This window comes from Sorex fumeus, unplaced genomic scaffold (genome assembly GCF_029834395.1).
Source record: "Sorex fumeus unplaced genomic scaffold, SorFum_2.1 ptg000063l, whole genome shotgun sequence".
Taxonomy (NCBI): domain Eukaryota; kingdom Metazoa; phylum Chordata; class Mammalia; order Eulipotyphla; family Soricidae; genus Sorex; species Sorex fumeus.
Window position 1 is genome coordinate 18130042 of NW_026606120.1, and position 16650 is coordinate 18146691.

The window sequence follows — 16650 nt, forward strand, 5'->3', positions numbered from 1 at the left end:
AACCCACTTGGAGAGACTGTGAGTTTGGTTCCAGACCTCTGCAATAAGGTAAATACCACAATAAGCAAGTCACATATTTTAACTTCTCAGTGCATGTAAAAGTTATACCGTTGTGTCTTAAACAATAATGCAGCAGGCAGGGCACTTGCTTTGCACAGAGCCAACCTGGGTTTGATTCCCCAGCAACACCAGGAGTGATCTTTGAGTTAGGATTAAGTCCTGAGCACCACTGGTTGTGGTCCCAAACCAAAATAAAACAAACAAAAAAGCAATGTAAATACTTAAATGTGACACAGAGACATGAAGACAACAAAATGAGGCTCTATTGAGCAAGGTGTGCCTATAGTTCTGAGATTTAGCCTTGTCTAGTTATTATTTTCTTCCCTCAATTTATTTCTCAATTCATCTATTTTTGATATATTTCAGAACTTCTCATGTAAATGATCACACATGAATTTTTCTTATGAATCACGATCACGATTACGACCATCCTGTTATTCGTCGATTGCCTCGAGCAGGCCCCAGTAACGTCTCCTTCATCCTAGCCCTGAGATTTTTAAAAAAAGTGCCATATTCAAGGCTCTTTCAACATTAGGAGAATGAGACCCATCATTATTACTGGTATTTGGCATATTGGGTACGCCAGGGGTAGTTTGCCAGACTCTGCCGTGTGGGCAGGTTACATTCAGTAGCCTGCCAGTTTCTTATGAATATGAATATATTATAATTTATCTTAGTAATCAGGACTCATATATTAATTTAAGTATCATTTTGATCTAGAGGAATATGTGAGGGTATACAGATTGGGTATACAAAAACATTTTTCAGGGCCAAAACAGAAAAAAACAATACCACCCCCCAAAGCATGTCCCACCCCCCACCCCAGACTGGCTTTCCTTCTCCAGAGCAGGGAATGGCACATGTTCAAGACTTCCAGGCTGACAATCCAATAAGATAAGCGTTGATAACAGAGTCACCCGCATCATTGCCAGTAATGAAGAAGTGAACACCGCATTCAAGGAACCTAACTAATTTGACCTTTTCCTCTTGCCTTACAGCAGGAGGCTTCAGCAGGAACAAAATAAGGACAGGAGACATGCATAAAACATAATGGAGTTTTGAGTCAAGTTGTACATGAGAGAGAATTATAAATATGTCAAGGGTTTTTAGAGACATCCTACTATTGCCCAAACCAGAAAATTACTTTATCTTGAAGAGGCTACTCACTGTCTCAGAAACGTCAGGTGATTCATAAACTATAATCAGTGGTGGCTGATGAATGGAAATGTATTTGCAAGGATTTCACATGTAAAAGGTGAAGCTAGAGTTTGCCTTCCTTCTAATTATGTTTAGGAATGCTGGAGGAACATGCACCTATCAACTCCTTTTCTGTGGCTGTTTGCTCTGGTCCAAGGTCTGCATCTTCTTGTGTCCTGACTTACTCCCCCAACCTTGGTAGGTCTTCCACAGAACAGAGTATGTTATCAGACAGAGTCTTTACACTGGTTTCCATTAGATTTATTTCCAGAAAGGTCTAGGCATGATTTTATCTGCAAAACAGGGAGGAATGGGAAAAGCCTCATGGGTCTTACATTATTCACAGAAACTGGATAGATTTTATTTCAGGACATAATTCATTTGAGAACAAAAGAAGAACTTTGACCTTAATCCATTTTGTCTGGTTTTAGAAGGAGGTACACTCTTTTTCCAACTTTAGAAGTGTTTTTAACTTTAGGCTTGGTAAAATATGAAATTTTGTTCCAGGGAATATTTTATTTTGGAAGGCAGTGTGGAGAAGAGAGTAAGAATTCCCTCAACTTGAATCTCAGTCCAGACACTTCTATCTGTATAATCTTGAGTAAATTACTTCTCACTAAACTTCAGTTCATTCATTTATAAAGCAAATGCTTTGACAAACCCTTCACTGTACTTAGCCTTGTCCACACTTTCATAAGTTTGCCTTTCATTAGGGTACTCCTTCCCAACCATTGCAGTTCACTGGAATTGCTTGAGAAGGGAATTTGAAAGTTTTGAGTAAGGTCATTTGGTGAGATATCTGTTCAAATGTTTTGCCCATTTTTAGCTGGGTTGTTTATCTCTCATTGTAGAATTTTAAATTTTTTATATAAATTTGGAAAAATGTAATTAGATACCTTGTTTATTTTTTTAAATTACCCACAATAAAGTATCTGTATTAAATGTATGCAAACATGTGGCCCCAAAGATGCTTCATTAGAAAAGAGTTCCAGCAGGATGACTGGTCTCCAATTTGGAAGATAATAGCAACTCCCTCCTTTTTCTAAATGAGAGACAACAGTAACCAATGGTGATCCAGCGCCCTAGCCCATTTACAAGCAACTGAGCAGCTCTGGGGGAAACTCTGGATTTTAGCGTCATTCCCCAGGCGCAGAAACCAAACCATGCATCTTCTTCTTGAGCACTGGCGAGACTCTAAGACCATCCACAGAGGCTGGAGCAATAGCACAGCGGGTAGGGCATTTGCCTTGCATGCAGCCAACCTGGGTTTGATTCCCAGCATCCCATATGGTCCCCTGAGTACCGTCAGGAGTAATTCCTGAGTGAGGAGCCAGGAGTAACCCCTGTGCATCGCCGGGTGTGACCCCAAAAGAAAAAGAAAAGTTCCTAAAAAAGAAAATAAAAAGACCATCCCGGGGATTCTTGGTCGTGAGAACAGAAATTGCCTAAACCCGATGCTTCCTGCCATGGTTTAGAGAATCTTGAGGAGCGAAAGAGAGGTATCTGGTGAAGTTGCCCAAGGGTGGCACTGGCACTTGTAGGAAGATCAGAATAGTGCCTCCCACCCTCCTTCCATGTCCCTTCTCGCTCTATCCCCCTTCCTCTACATACACCTACTCCTTACTCTGCTCCCTCTTCACCTCCCACAAAACTCAGCCCTCTCAGAAGGGCTGTCCAACTTCTGTGCTTGCTGGGAGAAGCTGGTAAAATTATGCTCTGCCTCACACATATCCACCATTTTTCACCACAAGTGTAAATCAAGACCAAGATTTCCATGCCCAGCATCTTATAAGCTTTGACATCCCGCACGGGCAGAGCCTGGCAAGCTCCCTGTGGTGTATTCAATATGCCAAATCAGTAATGACAACAGGTCTCATTCCCCTGACCCTGAAAGACTCTCCAATCGTTGGGAAAAGATGAGTAAAAAGAGGTTGCTAAAATCTCAGGGCTGGGAGGAATAAAGATGTTTCTGGCACCCGCTCGAGGAATTCAACGATCAATGGGATGACAGTGATACAGTGATGTATTTTTGTAAACATTTTCTCACATTTTTATTACTTATTTGATCATTCTCTTAGTGGTATGACTCATAGATGAGACGTTCTTTTTATTTTAATGCATTCCACACCATCCTTTTTTAAATGCATCATTCTTTTGATGTCATACATTAAAATTCATAGCCAAATCTAAGGCCATTTTGATTTCTTTTTATATTCTTTAAAATTTTATTGCAATGATAGTGCTAAATGTTTATGGTTTTGAAACACAAAGTTACTGCACCTTCACGACCACCAAGTGCCCATGCCTCCATCTACCTCTGCCTTTACATCACTTCTATTCTTCCTCTTTCTCCCTCTTTCCTTTCCCCTGGTCATTTAGAGCTAAATCTATATTACATTTTGCATATTTTATAGTTTTCTGTTTTACCTTTAGGTCTCTGGTTCATTTTGAGTTAATTTTGTGAACTTCATAACATAGCTTTTCCCCCCCCCCTCTGTAATTCCAGTTGTGCCAGTACCATTGTGCCTTTTCTTTTCTTTATTGAGTTATTTTTGCTCCTTTGCCAAATCTCAGTTGACTCTACTTGTGTGAATCTATTTCTGGGCTCTCTGTTCTGTTCCATTGTCTAATCTTTCATTAATCCCATCCTATTTTGATCACTGTAGTTCTCTGCTTTCAATGCTTCAATTGGAGTAGAGTAGGATCTCTAATTAATTCTTTAGTACTATTTTGGCTATACAGTATCTTTTTTTGCTTTTTTGAACTTAGAATCCATTTCTAGGCAATCACAAAGAATTTTGCTTCAATTCTGATTGGGATTATGTTGACTCTATTGACAATGTTAGGAAGAACTGACATTTTAACAATATTGAGTCTTCTTCATGAAAATAGTTTCCACTCATGTAGTTATTCTTAGATTTCTTTATCAGGGATTGTAGAGCTTTTTCCCCACATAGATCTTTTTTGTACACATTTTGCTAGATTTATATCAAAGTATGTATCTCTCTCACTCTCAGTTTTTTGTGCTAAGGTGGTTTTCTCCCCAGAATTATTTAACAATAACAATAATAACATAAAAATTTGGGGGAATGGTCTAAAAACAAAACAAGATAATAATCACTAGGTAGGTAATGAACATTTTAACTATAGCTAACGTTGTAGTGTGGTAGATAGGAAATTTTTAAAGAGAATATCACTATGAATTCTCTTCACAAGACACAAGAACATGCTTCCTTTTTCTTTTTATTGTAGTTATATGAAATATGAATACTAAGTCTATTTTCTGTAGTAGTTATTTCACAACATCTGTATATTAAATCAGAATGCTGCATGCCTTAACCTTATATAGTGATGCAAATCAATTTTATCTTAAAACTTGGAGAAAAGCTGGTAAAGATATGGAACAAAAGCAACTCATCTATTTATGATGGTTCAAAATGATTCAGCCACTTAGAAAACAATTTGGCACTTCTTATAAAATTAAACATAGTTTTCTTATATGATCCAGCAAGCACCCTGTTGGTAGTTGCTCTTTTACTCATGTGCACTGAAAATGTTCTTCATGCAAAACTCTGTACATGGGTCTTTATAGAAGCATTATTTATAATTGCCAGAACTTAGAAGCAACCAAGATGTCCTTCAACAGGTGAGTGGATAACGAACTGGGATACATCCAGACACTTGGATATTTCTGGATAATTGTTTAAATGAATTATCCACGATATAAAATATCATACATAGGGCTGGAGCGATAGCACAGCGGTAGGGCGTTCGCCTTACAAGCGGCCAACATGGCCGACCCGAGTTCGATTCCTCCGCCCCTCTCGGAAAGCCCGGCAAGCTACCGAGAGTATTCGATATGCCAGACACAGTAACAACAAAGTCTCCAATGGAGACGTTACTGGGCCCGCTCGAGCAAATCGACGATCAACGGGAGGGCCTTTATACATAGTTATGATGTGAAAAAAAAGTCAGTTTAAAAACTACTGTAGTACTGTCCTATTGTTCATCGATTTGCTCTAGTGGGCACCAGTAATATCTCACAACAAATTGTGAGAACTTGTTGTTACTGTTTTATCATATATCGAATACATATGGCATATCGAATATGTCACGAGTAGCTTGCCAGGCTTTGCCATGCGGGCGAGATACTCTCGGTAGCTTGCCGGGCTCTCCGAGAGGGGCGGAGGAATCGAACTCGGGTCAGCCGCGTGCAAGGCAAACACCCTACCCGCTGTGCTATCACTCCAGCCCAAAAAACTGCACACACAAACAAAACAAAAACTAAAAATGCCAACTTTGATCCTCAGCACCCCATATGGTCCTCTGAACATGTCAGGAGGGATCCCTGAGCACAGAGCCAGGAGTAAGCCCTGAGCATTGCGAGGTGCAGTAGCCCCCAAACAAAACAAAATAATTAAACTAAACTAAACTAAACAAACAAACAAACAAACAAAAACTCTTAAACACTAGGGATTGTAGAAATAATACAGTGGCGAGGTATTTTTCTTGCTGACCCTGTTTTGATATCCAATGCTGCGAAGGATCCCTGAGTACTAGGAGTTATGCCTGAGCATAGAGCCAGGAATAAATCATTGAGTACCACCAGGTGTGACCAAAAAAAACCAAACTAAAACCAAAAAAAAAATCCTAAATACTGTGTGATATGTGATTTCAATATGATTTTCTAGGAAAGGCAAAGTCATGGAGACTGAAAAAGACCAGTGATGGTTGTTAGGAGTTGGGGGAAAGGGAAGGAAGAGTAGGTGGAGCATAAGAGACTTCAGGGCAATTAAACTGTTCTATACATTACTGTAATGGCCGGCACCTACCAGGTGCATTTGGTAAAACCCAAGGAACTGTATATTTTATTTACTTTAATTTTATTTTGGTTCTTAGGCTACATCTGGCAATGCTCAGGGGTTACTCCTGGATCTGCTCTCAGAAATGACTCCTGTGCTCAGGGGACCATATAGAATGCGGGGGATTGAACCCAGGTTGGGTGAGATGAAAATGAACATCTTTCATCACCCAAGTGGCCCACAGGGTCCATTTCCTAATTGGTGCCTGGAGCATCAGGTTACCTCTCCTCCACCACTCCCTTTTGTTTTGACTGTTGGTTTTTAGCTTAAAAGTATTACTCTGAGTGTGGAAATCTGCCATATAAACAAGCTTAGGGGTTAGGGGGCAGGGTGGTGGAGGAGATGTTGCAGGAGGGAAACTGGGGACATTAGTGGTGGGAAATATGTACTGGTGAGCAGAAGAGTGTTGAAACATTGTATGACTGAAACTCAATCATGAACAACTTTGTAACTATGTACCCATAGTAATTCAATACAAAAAGAAAGGAAGGTTGAAGGGAGGAAGGAAGATAGGATGGAAAGAAGGAAGGAAGGAAGGAAGGAAGGAAGGAAGGAAGGAAGGAAGGAAGGAAGGAAGGAAGGAAGGAAGGAAGGACACAAGTACCATACAAGTACTCACCACAGGACCATAGCCAAGCACTGAAATACAGCAACAAGGCAAGGGCTCTTCAGTCACAGAATTAAGTAAACAGAAAATTATATTAATTTGGGGCAACCTGGAGAGTGGTAGGTGAGGCACCTCCTCACCCCAAGGGACCCAGCCCCAGCAGCAGAAAACCTCCAGAACTCAACTGCCACCATGCTCACAGCCACTTTCCACATGCTCAGACAAACCTCACCCATGAGTGAACCTATTCTTGGAGCATGCAACATCTCATACCTCACACCACTCATATTCCAAGAGTAACACACCACATTTGTTGGGTTTTAAAGTAGAAGGCAACTCAACCTTTAACAACATGTTAGTAATCTCTTATAGAAGGGCTTAATGGCCCCCGGTGAAATACAACAAATATTCACACACTTTCCTCTACGGAAAGATTTTTGGATCATTTTCAGCGGTTTATTCATAACAAACAATATGAAATAAATTATTTTAGTTCTGCTCTGGGGAAGGGTTTGGGATTCAGGATGGAAATATCCGAAATATGGTTGTGGGAAGGTGTATTGGTGGTGGGATTGGTGTTCCAATATTAAACGTAATCAAATAATGTGAACTACTTTATAAAAATTAAATTAAATTAAAAAAGAAAATTATAGTTTTTCTGTTTGGAATGTGGACCCAGGGGAAAACAATGTAAACTTTAGGATAGTATATGCAACCAGAGGACACTAATGAGTCACAGCAGATGGTCCTCAATCCTGTGGCTAATTGCTGTAAATGAATGAGTGTTTCACCCTTTAAATTTAAAAATCTCTCTTGTAACCACCATATGGCCCCTTGTCATCTGCATAGTTATTTGTCAGTTAAGCAGTGACTTATTTATTATACTCCAAAAAATATTTGCACAGTGAATGATGAATTGGTACTCATAAAAATATTCATTAGAATCCCGTTGCTGAAAATGACAGTGCGATCTCTTGGGTCATTACTTCATGTTCCTGAAATCCACAGATAGAGATTCTCCATGGAGCAAAGCTTGGATCTGACACAATCTTCTTTTTCTACATCAGCTTCGTGATGATGATGTTTGCTTACTCATTTTTCCTAGTTTTACAAAGGATCCCTAATTACTTGATACCCAGGAAAACAGTTGATTACTGTTTGGGTTTCCAACAGCCTCACAGAAAAATGCAAGGCACTTTCAGAGAAAGCTCTCAGTTTGCTTTTCAGTCTGCAATCATGGTTGCACACTTGCCATCTTGATTTTTTTGTGTGCTTCTTTCTTGGGTGATAGTTTTGTAGGAACCAGAGATCTTCCTTGCTAAGATAGCAAATGAATGGCTGTCCCTGTGGACACTATAGTGGAATTAAAAAGAAAATTGAAACTTTAAAGTGAGCACATGAAGAAGGGAGTAAGATCTGACTTCATTTGGCAGCATGGCTCACAGAGAGACCCAACTGTTTCTTTGCCTCTTTGATGAACAGGAGAGTGACTCCAGGCCTCCTGGAGACTCTGCCCTGGGATTCTTTGCTTTCCCTCAGATCATGCTGGCTAACTTTGGCTATAGTCACATTTTGTGCTTCATTTATTTGCATGAATGCATTTCTCCATTTTTCTTGATATAAAGGGTAAGACAAGAGGAAGGAGAGGAAATCAGACAGAAAAGTTGACTCTCAAGTTGGGTATGAATGAGGGTCTTCCTACGTACACTACATTTTAAAACTTTTTAATGGTATTTTATTTTGTTTCATAACATTTGTTATGCAATTTTATAATATGGTTATCTCTGTATACTGTATTATGATTACCACCATGCCAGAAATCTAATTTCTACCCACTGCTATACAATGAACCTCTTCATTTCCCGTATCCTTCTGATAATAATCATCTTATTGGAGTTAGTTTTTGTTTTGTTTATGAATCAGTCTTCTCTATTTTCCATATGTGAGTGAAGTCATAAGTCATACAGTATTTGTCTCTCCAATTTTAACTTATTTTGCTAAGGATTATACCATCAAATTTGATCCATGTAATTGCAAGTGGCAAAATCTCATCTTTTCTTAATGGCTGAATAGTATACTACTGGTGAAAAAAGTTGGTGAGGTATGCATGAATGAAGAAATGATGTACACTGCTGGTGAGAATGTAAATTATGGTGTCCTCTATTGAAAAATAGCATGGAGACTCCTTACACATTTTAAAATTGGACCAAGCCAGGAATGGCTCCACACTCTCCAGCACTGCTGGGCATAGCTCCTATTTAAAAGAACAATAATGAAAACTGAAGACGAAATGCCGTATGATCCCAGCAATAATATTCCTGGGCATTTATTAAGAGAATGAGTAAACATCAAAAGGATCTTTGTACGTCTATGTTCACAGCTTCATTATTCACAATAGTCAAAAATGGATACACCTAAATGTCTATCAATTAATGGCAGAAGAAAGGAGCTATTGTTCATGGACTCAGTGGAATAATTCTCAGTTATTTAAAAAGACAAAAGTATGCTTTTTTTATAAGAATGTGTATGGAACTTGAGGTGATTATGCTAAGCAAAATAAATCAGGAAGTGAAAGACAATTACCAGATGGTTTCACTGTTGAATGGAATATAAATGAAAGCAAATGAACCGGAAAAACGCAACAAAATAACTCTTAGAGACTATGTGAAAAATATTTTGGTTATCAGAAGGAAAGAGGATGAGAGAAATGGTCATTTTGATAGTTTTATGATAGTGAGAACTCCGGTGGTAGGTGTGATGAAGCTTTTGAGTATGCTCCCCAAATTTTATAATATTGCAAACAATGCAAATCAATATAATTTGTCCTTTATAAAAGAGAGAAAATTATAATGCAGCATCTACTTAAAAAGACCAAGTGTCTAAATAATTTCTCACCCACCCTGATAGTACCTGCCAGTTTTTGAGAGAATCTGATGATCTCAGTTATCTATTTAGAAGAGATGCTTGATTATCTTCTTTCTGGGCATGCAATAGTTCAACATTCCCCAACATCCTGTGGGCAGAGATACATTATTGTCTGACAGTCAGTTAGTGGGAATAATTCTTGCTTCTTTGGAGCTCCAGCTTTTCAAGAAGCAACAGATTTCTTGTCTTCCTTTCTGTCAACCAGTAACCAGCAGCAACTAGATCTGGGACAGTGGACCCACGGTATAAAAGCAACCTAAGTTAACATTTTATTACCACTAGAAGAATATTTTATTGCCCACTAGAAACATCCCTTCCTAATATTCTATGATAAGAAATATGTTTCTTTATTACATGTGTTTTTTAGCATCTTTGGGGATCCATTTTTATAGCTGTACCTTTAGTGCTATAAGAAAACCAAACTCTGCTTAAGAAGTACTCAGGGAAGGCAACATGACTGAAGAATTTTATCAGTAGCAATTAGTTGTCCAAGTATTTAGGTCACAAACCTCTTTAAGCATGCAATAACTTATGGAACAAGGTGCCATGAGCATTTGGAAATTAACTTACTGGGGAGTAAACTTAAATAAACTAAAGTCTAACAGAGAAATTCTAGCAAAAAAAAGTACTAAACTCATTTAAAATGATGAGGAATCAGGGCCGTGGAGATATTACAGCAGGTAGGGTTCTTGCTTTGCATGTAGCTGACCTGGGTTGGATCCCTAGGATTCCATATGGTCCCTGAGCCTTGTCATATAGAGTGATTCCTGAGTCCAGAGCCAGGAATAAGCTCTGAAAACCTCGCCAGGTGTGGCCCCCAAACAAACGAAAATAGCAGCAGCAAAAGAAGAAAAAAAAAAGTATTTCATAGCAAAATATCAATGTTGTAAAAAATTACAATGTAGAAATAACACTATAAATAAACCCTGGAGGCAGAATTGTAGAGAAAGTGGAAATCATTTACATTCATCACATTGCAATCTTGTGTAGCAGGTAAAATAAAGATTTTTTTTCAAAGTTGATAATTGAAGCAATAACAGGTATAAACTATCCATAGGTAATAAATAATAGAAAAACTAATTAGCACAATCAAATTTAGAAAAATAGATGCAAATAAGGAGAAAGATTAGTGAGGAACTGACCAACCACATGGAAACAGAGATAAATGAACGGGACTATCTTAAACTAAAAATCTTTTGTACCTCAAAAGAAACAGTGACCAGAATACAAAGATAGTCTACAGAATGGGAAAGTATATTCACCCAATAACCCAGATCCTCCATATTCCAGTAGGCAGGGGTCACACCCACCAACTGGCCCTCTGGCACCGTGTAATCCCATCAACAGCCAAGACCCAGAGACTATAAAACCCAGCTCCCGGAAGAGAACAGCGCAGAGTCTCCTGCCCCTGTGCCTGGCTGTCCTCACCAGGGTCCCTTGCAGGGGAGCGGGTTGAGTTTCCCTCCCTGCCCCGACCAGGGCTCTGGCAGTAGAAGACCTCCAGAACCAGCCACCACCATGCTGAAACCACTCTCCACAGGCATGAAGGTACCAGCAGAGGAACAAAGGCATGCGAGTCCTGGGGCTGAGATCTCCAAACCTGCTCAAATCGGGGTTGAGCATCCTCCACCCAGATCCTCCATATTCCAGTAGGCAGGGGTCACACCCACCAAGTGGCCCCCTGGTGCCATGTAATCCCATCAACGGCCAAGACCCAGAGACTATAAATCTCAGCTCCCAAAAGTACGTGGCCGCATTTGCGGCCACGCAACATCTGATTATCTCATTCTTACTTTGGGCAAACTGGCAGGCTACTGAAAGTAACCTGCCCACCCGGCAGAGTCTGGCAAACACCCTGTGGCATGCCCAATATGCCAATAACCAGTAACAATGATGGGTCTCATTCTCCTAACCCTGAATGAGCTTTGATATGGCACTTTAAAAAAAAAAATCTCAGGGCTAGGACGAAGGAGACGTTACTGGGGCCTGCTTGAGGGAATCGACAAACAACAGGATGGTTGTGATCGTGATCGTGAACCTTCTGATAAGGGGTTGATATCAAGAATATATAAGGCACTGGTTGAATTCTACAAGAAGAAAACATCCAACTTCATTAGAAAACGGGCCGATGGAATGAACAGAAACTTTCTCAAAGAAGAAATCCGAATGACCAAAAGGCACATGAAAAAATGCTCCTCATCACGAATCATCAGGGAAACGCAGATCAAAACAACGATGAGATATCATCTCACACCATAGAGACTGACACATCCAAAAGGATAAAAGCAACCAGTGTTGGCATGGATGTGGGGAGAAAGGGACTCTCCTTCACTCCAGGTGGGAACGCCAACTGGTCCAGCCTTTTTTGAAAACAATATGGACAGTTCTCAGAAAACTAGAATTTGAGCTCCCATTTGGTTCAGCAATACCACATCTGGAAATATATTCTGGAGATACAAAAAAGTATAGTAGATATGACATCTGCACCTGTATGTTTATTGCAGCACTAATTTACAATAGTCAGAATCTGGAAAATATCTGAGTGCTCGAGAACAGATGACTGGTTAAAGAAGCTTTGGTACATCTACACAATGGAATACTGTGCAGCTGTTATAAAAGTTAAAATCATGAAATTTGCATATAAGTGGACTGACATAGAGAATATCATGCTAATTGAAATGAGTCAGAAAGAGAGGGACAGACATAGAATGACTGCACTCATTTGTGGAATAGAAAGTAACATAATAAAAGACAAATACCTAAGGATAGTAGAGATAAGTATCAGGAGGATTGCTCCACAGCTTGGAAGCCAGTCTCACATGCTGGGGGAAAGGCAGCTGGGATAGACCACTAAGTAAATGATGATTGGAGGACTTGCTCTGGATGGTAGATGCGTGCTGAAAGTAGACTATGGACCAAACATGATGGCTGCTTAGCACCTTTATTGCAAACTATAACACCCAAAAGGAGAGAGAGAGTAAGAGGGAATGTGTCTGCCACAAAGGCAGGGGGTGGGAAGAGGTGGGGGTGGTGGGAGGGATACTGGGAACATTGGTGGTGGAGAATGGGTGCTGGCGGAAGGATGGGTACTTGAATATTGTGTGACTGAAACATAATCACAAAAGTTTGTAAGTGTATAAGAATATCTCATGGTGATTCATTAAAATAAAATTTTTAAAAATATTTGTGAGGAACTAATAGTATATTGTCTCATTGTTCATGCAAACAAATCTATGTTTTCTAGATAATGTTTAAAAAATCAATGAATTAAGTTATATATAGTTTTGGTTATAATGGAAAATCTATAATTAGAAGTTATAATTTATATAATTTATAATTTATAATAACCAAGCTCATTGAGGTATCTCGGGAGTTCAAGATGCCACTCTGTCTAACGTTCATTGATTTAAAGAAGGCCTTTGATTCTGTTGAGACGGAAGCGGTCATAGAAGCCCTAGCCAATCAGGGCGTACAAACTCAATACATCAGGATCCTTCATGAGCTCTATTACGGATTCACTACCAAGATCTCACCATTCTACAAAGAAGTTATCATCCATATCAAGAGAGGTGTTCGGCAGGGTGATACCATTTCACCAAAACTCTTCAGTGCCACCCTCGAGAACATCATGCGACAACTGGAATGGGAAAACATGGGAGTGAAGATAGATGGTCGGCAACTACACCACCTCCGCTTTGCTGATGACATCGTTCTAATAACACCAAACATCAACCAAGCGGCACAAATGCTGAACGACTTTGACCGTGAATGTGGAAAGGTCGGACTACAGCTGAATCTTACGAAGACAATGTTTATGAGACACAGCCTTGTTCCTGATGCTCCATTCGCTCTCAATGGAACCACCATCTCCGAATGCAACAGTTATATATACCTAGGTTGAGAAATCAACATGATGAATGACCTGGCACCTGAGTTGCGCAGGAGGAAGAGAGCGGCTTGGAATGCCTTCAAGAGCATTGAAGAAATAACTAAAAGGACAAAGAACCTCCAGCTACGAGCACATCTCTTTGATTCCACTATTCTTCCTGCATTAACATATGCCTCAGAGACCTGGACCCTACGAAAACAGGATGAGAACACTATTCGGGTCTCTCAAAGAGGAATCGAAAGAACTATGCTTGGAATATCACGATTCACTCAAATGAGAGATAGAATCCGGAGTTCTGATCTTCGTCAACGCTCAAGAATCAGGGACGCTGTCTCATTTGCCAAAACATCAAAAATCAGATGGGCTGGACACGTAATGAGGTTTACAGACAACCGCTGGACTAGAGCCATTACTGATTGGATTCCACGAGACATCAAAAGATCACGTGGACGCCCACCTATAAGATGGTCAGACTTCTTCGTCAAGACCCTAAATGATTGGTTTGAGGCTCTACATGTTCCTAAAATGAACAGATACCATTGGGCTACGCTAGCACGCAACCGGGATGAATGGAGACGTTACTGGTACCCGCTCGAATAAATCGATGAATAACGGGGATTAAGTGATTAAGTGATTAAGTGATAATTAGAATTTAGACACAATATTTATAAATTATGGAAGAGTAAACAAAATCCATACAAGATAGACAAAAGAAAACACAGGCCATATAAAGAAATGGTATCCAAGAAGCTGAACATAACACATCATCACAAAGCTCTGATCAGAGATATTTGCCAAATTATTGAGTGTTAACAGAGCAGTTCCTCATTTAATATCTCAGATGGATATTGAGAAAATTAGATATCTGCATGCAAAAGAATGAAGTTAGAGTCTTACATGCAAAAATCAACTCAAAATAATCAAACACCTTTGCATAAGAGTTAAGATTATAAAATTCTTGGGAGAAAATAGGATAAAAGCTTCATGCGGGGCCAAAGTGATGGTATAGTGGGTGGGGTGTTTGCCTTGCACATGGCTGACCTAGGTTCGATCCCCAGCATCCCATATGGTACCCTGAGCATGACTAGGAGTAATTCCCGAGTGCAAAGTCAGGAGTAAATCCTGAGCACAAGCAGGTGTGGCCCCAAGAAAAACAAAAAGCTTCATTTTATTGAATTTTGTCATTTTTTTTATATGATACCAAAAGCAGTAGCAATGAAAGCAGGGGGGTGGAGGGGAAGGAGTAGATAGATCAATTTACTACATCAAAATTAAAAGGAGTGCATTGAAGACCACAATTAACAAAGAGAACATGGGAAATATTTGTAGAACACGTATTTGATAAGAGGTTACTATGTAGTAGATGCACAGAACTCCCAATTTGACAAAAATTTGACAAAAACAAAAGACTACCTGGTTTAAAAATGGACAGAAACGACTAGTAACTGCTCAGTGGCAGAATTCCTGCCTAATACGTGGGAGACCCTGGATGGGTCCTCAGAATTATAATAGAATAAAAAAATGCAAAGAACTTGAGGGAACATTTTTACAAATAGGATATACAAACGGAACCCTAAGCACAGGAAAAGATTCTCAGCTTCATTAATCATCAGTGAAATGTGAACCAAACCACAGTGAGCCTCATATTGATAAAGATAGTTACTAAGACCTTTTCTGGGGGGGAAAAACCCTGAAATCTTAAGTATTACAATAATAATAATAAATAATAAGGCCCTCCCGTTGTTCGTCGATTTGCTCGAGTGGGCCCAGTAATGTCTCCATTGGAGACTTTGTTGTTACTGTGTCTGGCATATCGAATATGTCATGGGGAGCTTGCCAGGCTCTGCCGTGCGGGCAAGATACTCTCGGTAGCTTGCCGGGCTCTCTGAGAGGGGCGGAGGAATCGAACTCGGGTCGGCCATGTTGGCTGCGTGCAAGGCAAACACCCTACCGCTGTGCTATCGCTCCAGCCCTAAGTATTACAATGGTGTGTAGAAGTTGAGAGACTTTTTTCATAATTTTTTTATATTTTATATAATATGCTTACAATTGTGTTCAAGTTTATGGTATTGATGTAAAAAATATCTGCGCCCATCATCATGGATGTGCTCACAAACTTCTACCATTGTCCCTGTGTCACTTCAAGTTTTTTTTTTAATGACCTGAAGTCCCATCCCCCACTACTTGGTGATCAGGTTTGTAATCCAAGACAAAGGGTTTTTCACTGTTAAATACGGTCTCTGCCCTTGGGGTCAGAGAGATAGTATAGTGGATAGGATGCTTGCCTTGCATATATCCAACCCAGGTTTGAAACCCGGTGCCCACAGCACCTCCAGGAGTGGTGCTCAGAAATCACTCCTGGCAGGGTTTGGGGACCACAGAGGATGCCGGGGATCCAATCCTGGTCAGCCATGTACAAAGCAAGAGCCCTCCCCACTGTACCATCTCTCTGGCCTTCGTGAAGATTTTTGTTGTTGTTGTTTGTTGTCAGAGATTTGGTAAAGTGGAGAGCAAGGGAGGCAGTTGCAAGCAAAGAGGTCTTCCTTGCTCTTTGCTCCTGGTCACCCACTCAGGGAAGGGCCTGGTTTGAATCAGGACTAGTAAAATACCCTACGAACACCTAGATGGCACAGATGCACACATCCTACCAGCCTCAAGAGGCAACTGTCAAGCTACACCTGAGCTCACCTGTAGTGCAGTGGGAGATGGTCCCTGCTAGCCCAATTCTCAGGGAGCAGTTGACTCAGGCTGGAGCCAGGACTTGCTCTCTGCAGAAAGGAAAGTCAGTCCTGACCCTGACACTGTTCTTGGTCCATCGCCTTCTCTTTTGTGGGGAGCTCTTACACAGTTCTCCCAAAGTTTCTTTCCTGGAATTTTGCAGACATCTGGGTATGGTCACAGGAAAGCCTAGCACTGGAAATGATCTCATAATCACCTCCCATGTACTACTGATGGTCTTGTAAGCTCAAATTCTTTTGCAGCTTCTCCTTTTCTCACCTTCTCCAGATGGGGCCTTGGATTTCTACCTCTGGGCAATGCTTCAGTTTCTCCTCTCCAACAAGATCAGGATTTGTTTGTCAAAAGGATGTGGTCTTCCTGACTCTGGGATG